Raw genomic sequence first — 12,500 nt, 5'->3', positions numbered from 1 at the left:
CCCTAACCCTAACCCTAACCCTAACCCTAACCCTAACCCTAACCCTAACCCTAACCCTAACCCTAACCCTAACCCTAACCCTAACCCTAACCCTAACCCTAACCCTAACCCTAACCCTAACCCTAACCCTAACCCTAACCCTAACCCTAACCCTAACCCTAACCCTAACCCTAACCCTAACCCTAACCCTAACCCTAACCCTAACCCTAACCCTAACCCTAACCCTAACCCTAACCCTAACCCTAACCCTAACCCTAACCCTAACCCTAACCCTAACCCTAACCCTAACCCTAACCCTAACCCTAACCCTAACCCTAACCCTAACCCTAACCCTAACCCTAACCCTAACCCTAACCCTAACCCTAACCCTAACCCTAACCCTAACCCTAACCCTAACCCTAACCCTAACCCTAACCCTAACCCTAACCCTAACCTAACCCTAACCCTAACCCTAACCCTAACCCTAACCCTAACCCTAACCCTAACCCTAACCCTAACCCTAACCCTAACCCTAACCCTAACCCTAACCCTAACCCTAACCCTAACCCTAACCCTAACCCTAACCCTAACCCTAACCCTAACCCTAACCCTAACCCTAACCCTAACCCTAACCCTAACCCTAACCCTAACCCTAACCCTAACCCTAACCCTAACCCTAACCCTAACCCTAACCCTAACCCTAACCCTAACCCTAACCCTAACCCTAACCCTAACCCTAACCCTAACCCTAACCCTAACCCTAACCCTAACCCTAACCCTAACCCTAACCCTAACCCTAACCCTAACCCTAACCCTAACCCTAACCCTAACCCTAACCCTAACCCTAACCCTAACCTAACCCTAACCCTAACCCTAACCCTAACCCTAACCCTAACCCTAACCCTAACCCTAACCCTAACCCTAACCCTAACCCTAACCCTAACCTAACCCTAACCCTAACCCTAACCCTAACCCTAACCCTAACCCTAACCCTAACCCTAACCCTAACCCTAACCCTAACCCTAACCCTAACCCTAACCCTAACCCTAACCCTAACCCTAACCCTAACCCTAACCCTAACCCTAACCCTAACCCTAACCCTAACCCTAACCCTAACCCTAACCCTAACCCTAACCCTAACCCTAACCCTAACCCTAACCCTAACCCTAACCCTAACCCTAACCTAACCCTAACCCTAACCCTAACCCTAACCCTAACCCTAACCCTAACCCTAACCCTAACCCTAACCCTAACCCTAACCCTAACCCTAACCCTAACCCTAACCCTAACCCTAACCCTAACCCTAACCCTAACCCTAACCCTAACCCTAACCCTAACCCTAACCCTAACCCTAACCCTAACCCTAACCCTAACCCTAACCCTAACCCTAACCCTAACCCTAACCCTAACCCTAACCCTAACCCTAACCCTAACCCTAACCCTAACCCTAACCCTAACCCTAACCCTAACCCTAACCCTAACCCTAACCCTAACCCTAACCCTAACCCTAACCCTAACCCTAACCCTAACCCTAACCCTAACCCTAACCCTAACCCTAACCCTAACCCTAACCCTAACCCTAACCCTAACCCTAACCCTAACCCTAACCCTAACCCTAACCCTAACCCTAACCCTAACCCTAACCCTAACCCTAACCCTAACCCTAACCCTAACCCTAACCCTAACCCTAACCCTAACCCTAACCCTAACCCTAACCCTAACCCTAACCCTAACCCTAACCCTAACCCTAACCCTAACCCTAACCCTAACCCTAACCCTAACCCTAACCCTAACCCTAACCCTAACCCTAACCCTAACCCTAACCCTAACCCTAACCCTAACCCTAACCCTAACCCTAACCCTAACCCTAACCCTAACCCTAACCCTAACCCTAACCCTAACCCTAACCCTAACCCTAACCCTAACCCTAACCCTAACCCTAACCCTAACCCTAACCCTAACCCTAACCCTAACCCTAACCCTAACCCTAACCCTAACCCTAACCCTAACCCTAACCCTAACCCTAACCCTAACCCTAACCCTAACCCTAACCCTAACCCTAACCCTAACCTAACCCTAACCCTAACCCTAACCCTAACCCTAACCCTAACCCTAACCCTAACCCTAACCCTAACCCTAACCCTAACCCTAACCCTAACCCTAACCCTAACCCTAACCCTAACCCTAACCCTAACCCTAACCCTAACCCTAACCCTAACCCTAACCCTAACCCTAACCCTAACCCTAACCCTAACCCTAACCCTAACCCTAACCCTAACCCTAACCCTAACCCTAACCCTAACCCTAACCCTAACCCTAACCCTAACCCTAACCCTAACCCTAACCCTAACCCTAACCCTAACCCTAACCCTAACCCTAACCCTAACCCTAACCCTAACCCTAACCCTAACCCTAACCCTAACCCTAACCCTAACCCTAACCCTAACCCTAACCCTAACCCTAACCCTAACCCTAACCCTAACCCTAACCCTAACCCTAACCCTAACCCTAACCCTAACCCTAACCCTAACCCTAACCCTAACCCTAACCCTAACCCTAACCCTAACCCTAACCCTAACCCTAACCCTAACCCTAACCCTAACCCTAACCCTAACCCTAACCCTAACCCTAACCCTAACCCTAACCCTAACCCTAACCCTAACCCTAACCCTAACCCTAACCCTAACCCTAACCCTAACCCTAACCCTAACCCTAACCCTAACCCTAACCCTAACCCTAACCCTAACCCTAACCCTAACCCTAACCCTAACCCTAACCCTAACCCTAACCCTAACCCTAACCCTAACCCTAACCCTAACCCTAACCCTAACCCTAACCCTAACCCTAACCCTAACCCTAACCCTAACCCTAACCCTAACCCTAACCCTAACCCTAACCCTAACCCTAACCCTAACCCTAACCCTAACCCTAACCCTAACCCTAACCCTAACCCTAACCCTAACCCTAACCCTAACCCTAACCCTAACCCTAACCCTAACCCTAACCCTAACCCTAACCCTAACCCTAACCCTAACCCTAACCCTAACCCTAACCCTAACCCTAACCCTAACCCTAACCCTAACCCTAACCCTAACCCTAACCCTAACCCTAACCCTAACCCTAACCCTAACCCTAACCCTAACCCTAACCCTAACCCTAACCCTAACCCTAACCCTAACCCTAACCCTAACCCTAACCCTAACCCTAACCCTAACCCTAACCCTAACCCTAACCCTAACCCTAACCCTAACCCTAACCCTAACCCTAACCCTAACCCTAACCCTAACCCTAACCCTAACCCTAACCCTAACCCTAACCCTAACCCTAACCCTAACCCTAACCCTAACCCTAACCCTAACCCTAACCCTAACCTAACCCTAACCCTAACCCTAACCCTAACCCTAACCCTAACCCTAACCCTAACCCTAACCCTAACCCTAACCCTAACCCTAACCCTAACCCTAACCCTAACCCTAACCCTAACCCTAACCCTAACCCTAACCCTAACCCTAACCCTAACCCTAACCCTAACCCTAACCCTAACCCTAACCCTAACCCTAACCCTAACCCTAACCCTAACCCTAACCCTAACCCTAACCCTAACCCTAACCCTAACCCTAACCCTAACCCTAACCCTAACCCTAACCCTAACCCTAACCCTAACCCTAACCCTAACCCTAACCCTAACCCTAACCCTAACCCTAACCCTAACCCTAACCCTAACCCTAACCCTAACCCTAACCCTAACCCTAACCCTAACCCTAACCCTAACCCTAACCCTAACCCTAACCCTAACCCTAACCCTAACCCTAACCCTAACCCTAACCCTAACCCTAACCCTAACCCTAACCCTAACCCTAACCCTAACCCTAACCCTAACCCTAACCCTAACCCTAACCCTAACCCTAACCCTAACCCTAACCCTAACCCTAACCCTAACCCTAACCCTAACCCTAACCCTAACCCTAACCCTAACCCTAACCCTAACCCTAACCCTAACCCTAACCCTAACCCTAACCCTAACCCTAACCCTAACCCTAACCCTAACCCTAACCCTAACCCTAACCCTAACCCTAACCCTAACCCTAACCCTAACCCTAACCCTAACCCTAACCCTAACCTAACCCTAACCCTAACCCTAACCCTAACCCTAACCCTAACCCTAACCCTAACCCTAACCCTAACCCTAACCCTAACCCTAACCCTAACCCTAACCCTAACCCTAACCCTAACCCTAACCCTAACCCTAACCCCTAACCCTAACCCTAACCCTAACCCTAACCCTAACCCTAACCCTAACCCTAACCCTAACCCTAACCCTAACCCTAACCCTAACCCTAACCCTAACCCTAACCCTAACCCTAACCCTAACCCTAACCCTAACCCTAACCCTAACCCTAACCCTAACCCTAACCCTAACCCTAACCCTAACCCCTAACCCTAACCCTAACCCTAACCCTAACCCTAACCCTAACCCTAACCCTAACCCTAACCCTAACCCTAACCCTAACCCTAACCCTAACCCTAACCCTAACCCTAACCCTAACCCTAACCCTAACCCTAACCCTAACCCTAACCCTAACCCTAACCCTAACCCTAACCCTAACCCTAACCCTAACCCTAACCCTAACCCTAACCCTAACCCTAACCCTAACCCTAACCCTAACCCTAACCCTAACCCTAACCCTAACCCTAACCCTAACCCTAACCCTAACCCTAACCCTAACCCTAACCCTAACCCTAACCCTAACCCTAACCCTAACCCTAACCCTAACCCTAACCCTAACCCTAACCCTAACCCTAACCCTAACCCTAACCCTAACCCTAACCCTAACCCTAACCCTAACCCTAACCCTAACCCTAACCCTAACCCTAACCCTAACCCTAACCCTAACCCTAACCCTAACCCTAACCCTAACCCTAACCCTAACCCTAACCCTAACCCTAACCCTAACCCTAACCCTAACCCTAACCCTAACCCTAACCCTAACCCTAACCCTAACCCTAACCTAACCCTAACCCTAACCCTAACCCTAACCCTAACCCTAACCCTAACCCTAACCCTAACCCTAACCCTAACCCTAACCCTAACCCTAACCCTAACCCTAACCCTAACCCTAACCCTAACCCTAACCCTAACCCTAACCCTAACCCTAACCCTAACCCTAACCCTAACCCTAACCCTAACCCTAACCCTAACCCTAACCCTAACCCTAACCCTAACCCTAACCCTAACCCTAACCCTAACCCTAACCCTAACCCTAACCCTAACCCTAACCCTAACCCTAACCCTAACCCTAACCCTAACCCTAACCCTAACCCTAACCCTAACCCTAACCCTAACCCTAACCCTAACCCTAACCCTAACCCTAACCCTAACCCTAACCCTAACCCTAACCCTAACCCTAACCCTAACCTAACCCTAACCCTAACCCTAACCCTAACCCTAACCCTAACCCTAACCCTAACCCTAACCCTAACCCTAACCCTAACCCTAACCCTAACCCTAACCCTAACCCTAACCCTAACCCTAACCCTAACCCTAACCCTAACCCTAACCCTAACCCTAACCCTAACCCTAACCCTAACCCTAACCCTAACCCTAACCCTAACCCTAACCCTAACCCTAACCCTAACCCTAACCCTAACCCTAACCCTAACCCTAACCCTAACCCTAACCCTAACCCTAACCCTAACCCTAACCCTAACCCTAACCCTAACCCTAACCCTAACCCTAACCCTAACCCTAACCCTAACCCTAACCCTAACCCTAACCCTAACCCTAACCCTAACCCTAACCCTAACCCTAACCCTAACCCTAACCCTAACCCTAACCCTAACCCTAACCCTAACCCTAACCCTAACCCTAACCCTAACCCTAACCCTAACCCTAACCCTAACCCTAACCCTAACCCTAACCCTAACCCTAACCCTAACCCTAACCCTAACCCTAACCCTAACCCTAACCCTAACCCTAACCCTAACCCTAACCCTAACCCTAACCCTAACCCTAACCCTAACCCTAACCCTAACCCTAACCCTAACCCTAACCCTAACCCTAACCCTAACCCTAACCCTAACCCTAACCCTAACCCTAACCCTAACCCTAACCCTAACCCTAACCCTAACCCTAACCCTAACCCTAACCCTAACCCTAACCCTAACCCTAACCCTAACCCTAACCCTAACCCTAACCCTAACCCTAACCCTAACCCTAACCCTAACCCTAACCCTAACCCTAACCCTAACCCTAACCCTAACCCTAACCCTAACCCTAACCCTAACCCTAACCCTAACCCTAACCCTAACCCTAACCCTAACCCTAACCCTAACCCTAACCCTAACCCTAACCCTAACCCTAACCCTAACCCTAACCCTAACCCTAACCCTAACCCTAACCCTAACCCTAACCCTAACCCTAACCCTAACCCTAACCCTAACCCTAACCCTAACCCTAACCCTAACCCTAACCCTAACCCTAACCCTAACCCTAACCCTAACCCTAACCCTAACCCTAACCCTAACCCTAACCCTAACCCTAACCCTAACCCTAACCCTAACCCTAACCCTAACCCTAACCCTAACCCTAACCCTAACCCTAACCCTAACCCTAACCCTAACCCTAACCCTAACCCTAACCCTAACCCTAACCCTAACCCTAACCCTAACCCTAACCCTAACCCTAACCCTAACCCTAACCCTAACCCTAACCCTAACCCTAACCCTAACCCTAACCCTAACCCTAACCCTAACCCTAACCCTAACCCTAACCCTAACCCTAACCCTAACCCTAACCCTAACCCTAACCCTAACCCTAACCCTAACCCTAACCCTAACCCTAACCCTAACCCTAACCCTAACCCTAACCCTAACCCTAACCCTAACCTACCCTAACCCTAACCCTAACCCTAACCCTAACCCTAACCCTAACCCTAACCCTAACCCTAACCCTAACCCTAACCCTAACCCTAACCCTAACCCTAACCCTAACCCTAACCCTAACCCTAACCCTAACCCTAACCCTAACCCTAACCCTAACCCTAACCCTAACCCTAACCCTAACCCTAACCCTAACCCTAACCCTAACCCTAACCCTAACCCTAACCCTAACCCTAACCCTAACCCTAACCCTAACCCTAACCCTAACCCTAACCCTAACCCTAACCCTAACCCTAACCCTAACCCTAACCCTAACCCTAACCCTAACCCTAACCCTAACCCTAACCCTAACCCTAACCCTAACCCTAACCCTAACCCTAACCCTAACCCTAACCCTAACCTAACCCTAACCCTAACCCTAACCCTAACCCTAACCCTAACCCTAACCCTAACCCTAACCCTAACCCTAACCCTAACCCTAACCCTAACCCTAACCCTAACCCTAACCCTAACCCTAACCCTAACCCTAACCCTAACCCTAACCCTAACCCTAACCCTAACCCTAACCCTAACCCCTAACCCTAACCCTAACCCTAACCCTAACCCTAACCCTAACCCTAACCCTAACCCTAACCCTAACCCTAACCCTAACCCTAACCCTAACCCTAACCCTAACCCTAACCCTAACCCTAACCCTAACCCTAACCCTAACCCTAACCCTAACCCTAACCCTAACCCTAACCCTAACCCTAACCCTAACCCTAACCCTAACCCTAACCCTAACCCTAACCCTAACCCTAACCCTAACCCTAACCCTAACCCTAACCCTAACCCTAACCCTAACCCTAACCCTAACCCTAACCCTAACCCTAACCCTAACCCTAACCCTAACCCTAACCCTAACCCTAACCCTAACCCTAACCTAACCCTAACCCTAACCCTAACCCTAACCCTAACCCTAACCCTAACCCTAACCCTAACCCTAACCCTAACCCTAACCCTAACCCTAACCCTAACCCTAACCCTAACCCTAACCCTAACCCTAACCTAACCCTAACCCTAACCCTAACCCTAACCCTAACCCTAACCCTAACCCTAACCCTAACCCTAACCCTAACCCTAACCCTAACCCTAACCCTAACCCTAACCCTAACCCTAACCCTAACCCTAACCCTAACCCTAACCCTAACCCTAACCCCTAACCCTAACCCTAACCCTAACCCTAACCCTAACCCTAACCCTAACCCTAACCCTAACCCTAACCCTAACCCTAACCCTAACCCTAACCCTAACCCTAACCCTAACCCTAACCCTAACCCTAACCCTAACCCTAACCCTAACCCTAACCCTAACCCTAACCCTAACCCTAACCCTAACCCTAACCCTAACCCTAACCCTAACCCTAACCCTAACCCTAACCCTAACCCTAACCCTAACCCTAACCCTAACCCTAACCCTAACCCTAACCCTAACCCTAACCCTAACCCTAACCCTAACCCTAACCCTAACCCTAACCCTAACCCTAACCCTAACCCTAACCCTAACCCTAACCCTAACCCTAACCCTAACCCTAACCCTAACCCTAACCCTAACCCTAACCCTAACCCTAACCCTAACCCTAACCCTAACCCTAACCCTAACCCTAACCCTAACCCTAACCCTAACCCTAACCCTAACCCTAACCCTAACCCTAACCCTAACCCTAACCCTAACCCTAACCCTAACCCTAACCCTAACCCTAACCCTAACCCTAACCCTAACCCTAACCCTAACCCTAACCCTAACCCTAACCCTAACCCTAACCCTAACCCTAACCCTAACCCTAACCCTAACCCTAACCCTAACCCTAACCCTAACCCTAACCCTAACCCTAACCCTAACCCTAACCCTAACCCTAACCCTAACCCTAACCCTAACCCTAACCCTAACCCTAACCCTAACCCTAACCCTAACCCTAACCCTAACCCTAACCCTAACCCTAACCCTAACCCTAACCCTAACCCTAACCCTAACCCTAACCCTAACCCTAACCCTAACCCTAACCCTAACCCTAACCCTAACCCTAACCCTAACCCTAACCCTAACCCTAACCCTAACCCTAACCCTAACCCTAACCCTAACCCTAACCCTAACCCTAACCCTAACCCTAACCCTAACCCTAACCCTAACCCTAACCCTAACCCTAACCCTAACCCTAACCCTAACCCTAACCCTAACCCTAACCCTAACCCTAACCCTAACCCTAACCCTAACCCTAACCCTAACCCTAACCCTAACCCTAACCCTAACCCTAACCCTAACCCTAACCCTAACCCTAACCCTAACCCTAACCCTAACCCTAACCCTAACCCTAACCCTAACCCTAACCCTAACCCTAACCCTAACCCTAACCCTAACCCTAACCCTAACCCTAACCCTAACCCTAACCCTAACCCTAACCCTAACCCTAACCCTAACCCTAACCCTAACCCTAACCCTAACCCTAACCCTAACCCTAACCCTAACCCTAACCCTAACCCTAACCCTAACCCTAACCCTAACCCTAACCCTAACCCTAACCCTAACCCTAACCCTAACCCTAACCCTAACCCTAACCCTAACCCTAACCCTAACCCTAACCCTAACCCTAACCCTAACCCTAACCCTAACCCTAACCCTAACCCTAACCCTAACCCTAACCCTAACCCTAACCCTAACCCTAACCCTAACCCTAACCCTAACCCTAACCCTAACCTAACCCTAACCCTAACCCTAACCCTAACCCTAACCCTAACCCTAACCCTAACCCTAACCCTAACCCTAACCCTAACCCTAACCCTAACCCTAACCCTAACCCTAACCCTAACCCTAACCCTAACCCTAACCCTAACCCTAACCCTAACCCTAACCCTAACCCTAACCCTAACCCTAACCCTAACCCTAACCCTAACCCTAACCCTAACCCTAACCCTAACCCTAACCCTAACCCTAACCTAACCCTAACCCTAACCCTAACCCTAACCCTAACCCTAACCCTAACCCTAACCCTAACCCTAACCCTAACCCTAACCCTAACCCTAACCCTAACCCTAACCCTAACCCTAACCCTAACCCTAACCCTAACCCTAACCCTAACCCTAACCCTAACCCTAACCCTAACCCTAACCCTAACCCTAACCCTAACCCTAACCCTAACCCTAACCCTAACCCTAACCCTAACCCTAACCCTAACCCTAACCCTAACCCTAACCCTAACCCTAACCCTAACCCTAACCCTAACCCTAACCCTAACCCTAACCCTAACCCTAACCCTAACCCTAACCCTAACCCTAACCCTAACCCTAACCCTAACCCTAACCCTAACCCTAACCCTAACCCTAACCCTAACCCTAACCCTAACCCTAACCCTAACCCTAACCCTAACCCTAACCCTAACCCTAACCTAACCCTAACCCTAACCCTAACCCTAACCCTAACCCTAACCCTAACCCTAACCCTAACCCTAACCCTAACCCTAACCCTAACCCTAACCCTAACCCTAACCTAACCCTAACCCTAACCCTAACCCTAACCCTAACCCTAACCCTAACCCTAACCCTAACCCTAACCCTAACCCTAACCCTAACCCTAACCCTAACCCTAACCCTAACCCTAACCCTAACCCTAACCCTAACCCTAACCCTAACCCTAACCCTAACCCTAACCCTAACCCTAACCCTAACCCTAACCCTAACCCTAACCCTAACCCTAACCCTAACCCTAACCCTAACCCTAACCCTAACCCTAACCCTAACCCTAACCCTAACCCTAACCCTAACCCTAACCCTAACCCTAACCCTAACCCTAACCCTAACCCTAACCCTAACCCTAACCCTAACCCTAACCCTAACCCTAACCCTAACCCTAACCCTAACCCTAACCCTAACCCTAACCCTAACCCTAACCCTAACCCTAACCCTAACCCTAACCCTAACCTAACCCTAACCCTAACCCTAACCCTAACCCTAACCCTAACCCTAACCCTAACCCTAACCCTAACCCTAACCCTAACCCTAACCCTAACCCTAACCCTAACCCTAACCCTAACCCTAACCCTAACCCTAACCCTAACCCTAACCCTAACCCTAACCCTAACCCTAACCCTAACCCTAACCCTAACCCTAACCCTAACCCTAACCCTAACCCTAACCCTAACCCTAACCCTAACCCTAACCCTAACCCTAACCCTAACCCTAACCCTAACCCTAACCCTAACCCTAACCCTAACCCTAACCCTAACCCTAACCCTAACCCTAACCCTAACCCTAACCCTAACCCTAACCCTAACCCTAACCCTAACCCTAACCCTAACCCTAACCCTAACCCTAACCCTAACCCTAACCCTAACCCTAACCCTAACCCTAACCCTAACCCTAACCCTAACCCTAACCCTAACCCTAACCCTAACCCTAACCCTAACCCTAACCCTAACCCTAACCCTAACCCTAACCCTAACCCTAACCCTAACCCTAACCCTAACCCTAACCCTAACCCTAACCCTAACCCTAACCCTAACCCTAACCCTAACCCTAACCCTAACCCTAACCCTAACCCTAACCCTAACCCTAACCCTAACCCTAACCCTAACCCTAACCCTAACCCTAACCCTAACCCTAACCCTAACCCTAACCCTAACCCTAACCCTAACCCTAACCCTAACCCTAACCCTAACCCTAACCCTAACCCTAACCCTAACCCTAACCCTAACCCTAACCCTAACCCTAACCCTAACCCTAACCCTAACCCTAACCCTAACCCTAACCCTAACCCTAACCCTAACCCTAACCCTAACCCTAACCCTAACCCTAACCCTAACCCTAACCCTAACCCTAACCCTAACCCTAACCCTAACCCTAACCCTAACCCTAACCCTAACCCTAACCCTAACCCTAACCCTAACCCTAACCCTAACCCTAACCCTAACCCTAACCCTAACCCTAACCCTAACCCTAACCCTAACCCTAACCCTAACCCTAACCCTAACCCTAACCCTAACCCTAACCCTAACCCTAACCCTAACCCTAACCCTAACCCTAACCCTAACCCTAACCCTAACCCTAACCCTAACCCTAACCCTAACCCTAACCCTAACCCTAACCCTAACCCTAACCCTAACCCTAACCCTAACCCTAACCCTAACCCTAACCCTAACCCTAACCCTAACCCTAACCCTAACCCTAACCCTAACCCTAACCCTAACCCTAACCCTAACCCTAACCCTAACCCTAACCCTAACCCTAACCCTAACCCTAACCCTAACCCTAACCCTAACCCTAACCCTAACCCTAACCCTAACCCTAACCCTAACCCTAACCCTAACCCTAACCCTAACCCTAACCCTAACCCTAACCCTAACCCTAACCCTAACCTAACCCTAACCCTAACCCTAACCCTAACCCTAACCCTAACCCTAACCCTAACCCTAACCCTAACCCTAACCCTAACCCTAACCCTAACCCTAACCCTAACCCTAACCCTAACCCTAACCCTAACCCTAACCCTAACCCTAACCCTAACCCTAACCCTAACCCTAACCCTAACCCTAACCCTAACCCTAACCCTAACCCTAACCCTAACCCTAACCCTAACCCTAACCCTAACCCTAACCCTAACCCTAACCCTAA

The sequence above is a fragment of the Equus asinus genome, chromosome 22, assembly GCF_041296235.1.
Source record: "Equus asinus isolate D_3611 breed Donkey chromosome 22, EquAss-T2T_v2, whole genome shotgun sequence".
Taxonomy (NCBI): Eukaryota; Metazoa; Chordata; class Mammalia; order Perissodactyla; family Equidae; genus Equus; species Equus asinus.
The sequence above is the reverse complement of the archived record's forward strand: the minus strand, read 5'-3'. Positions refer to the sequence as shown.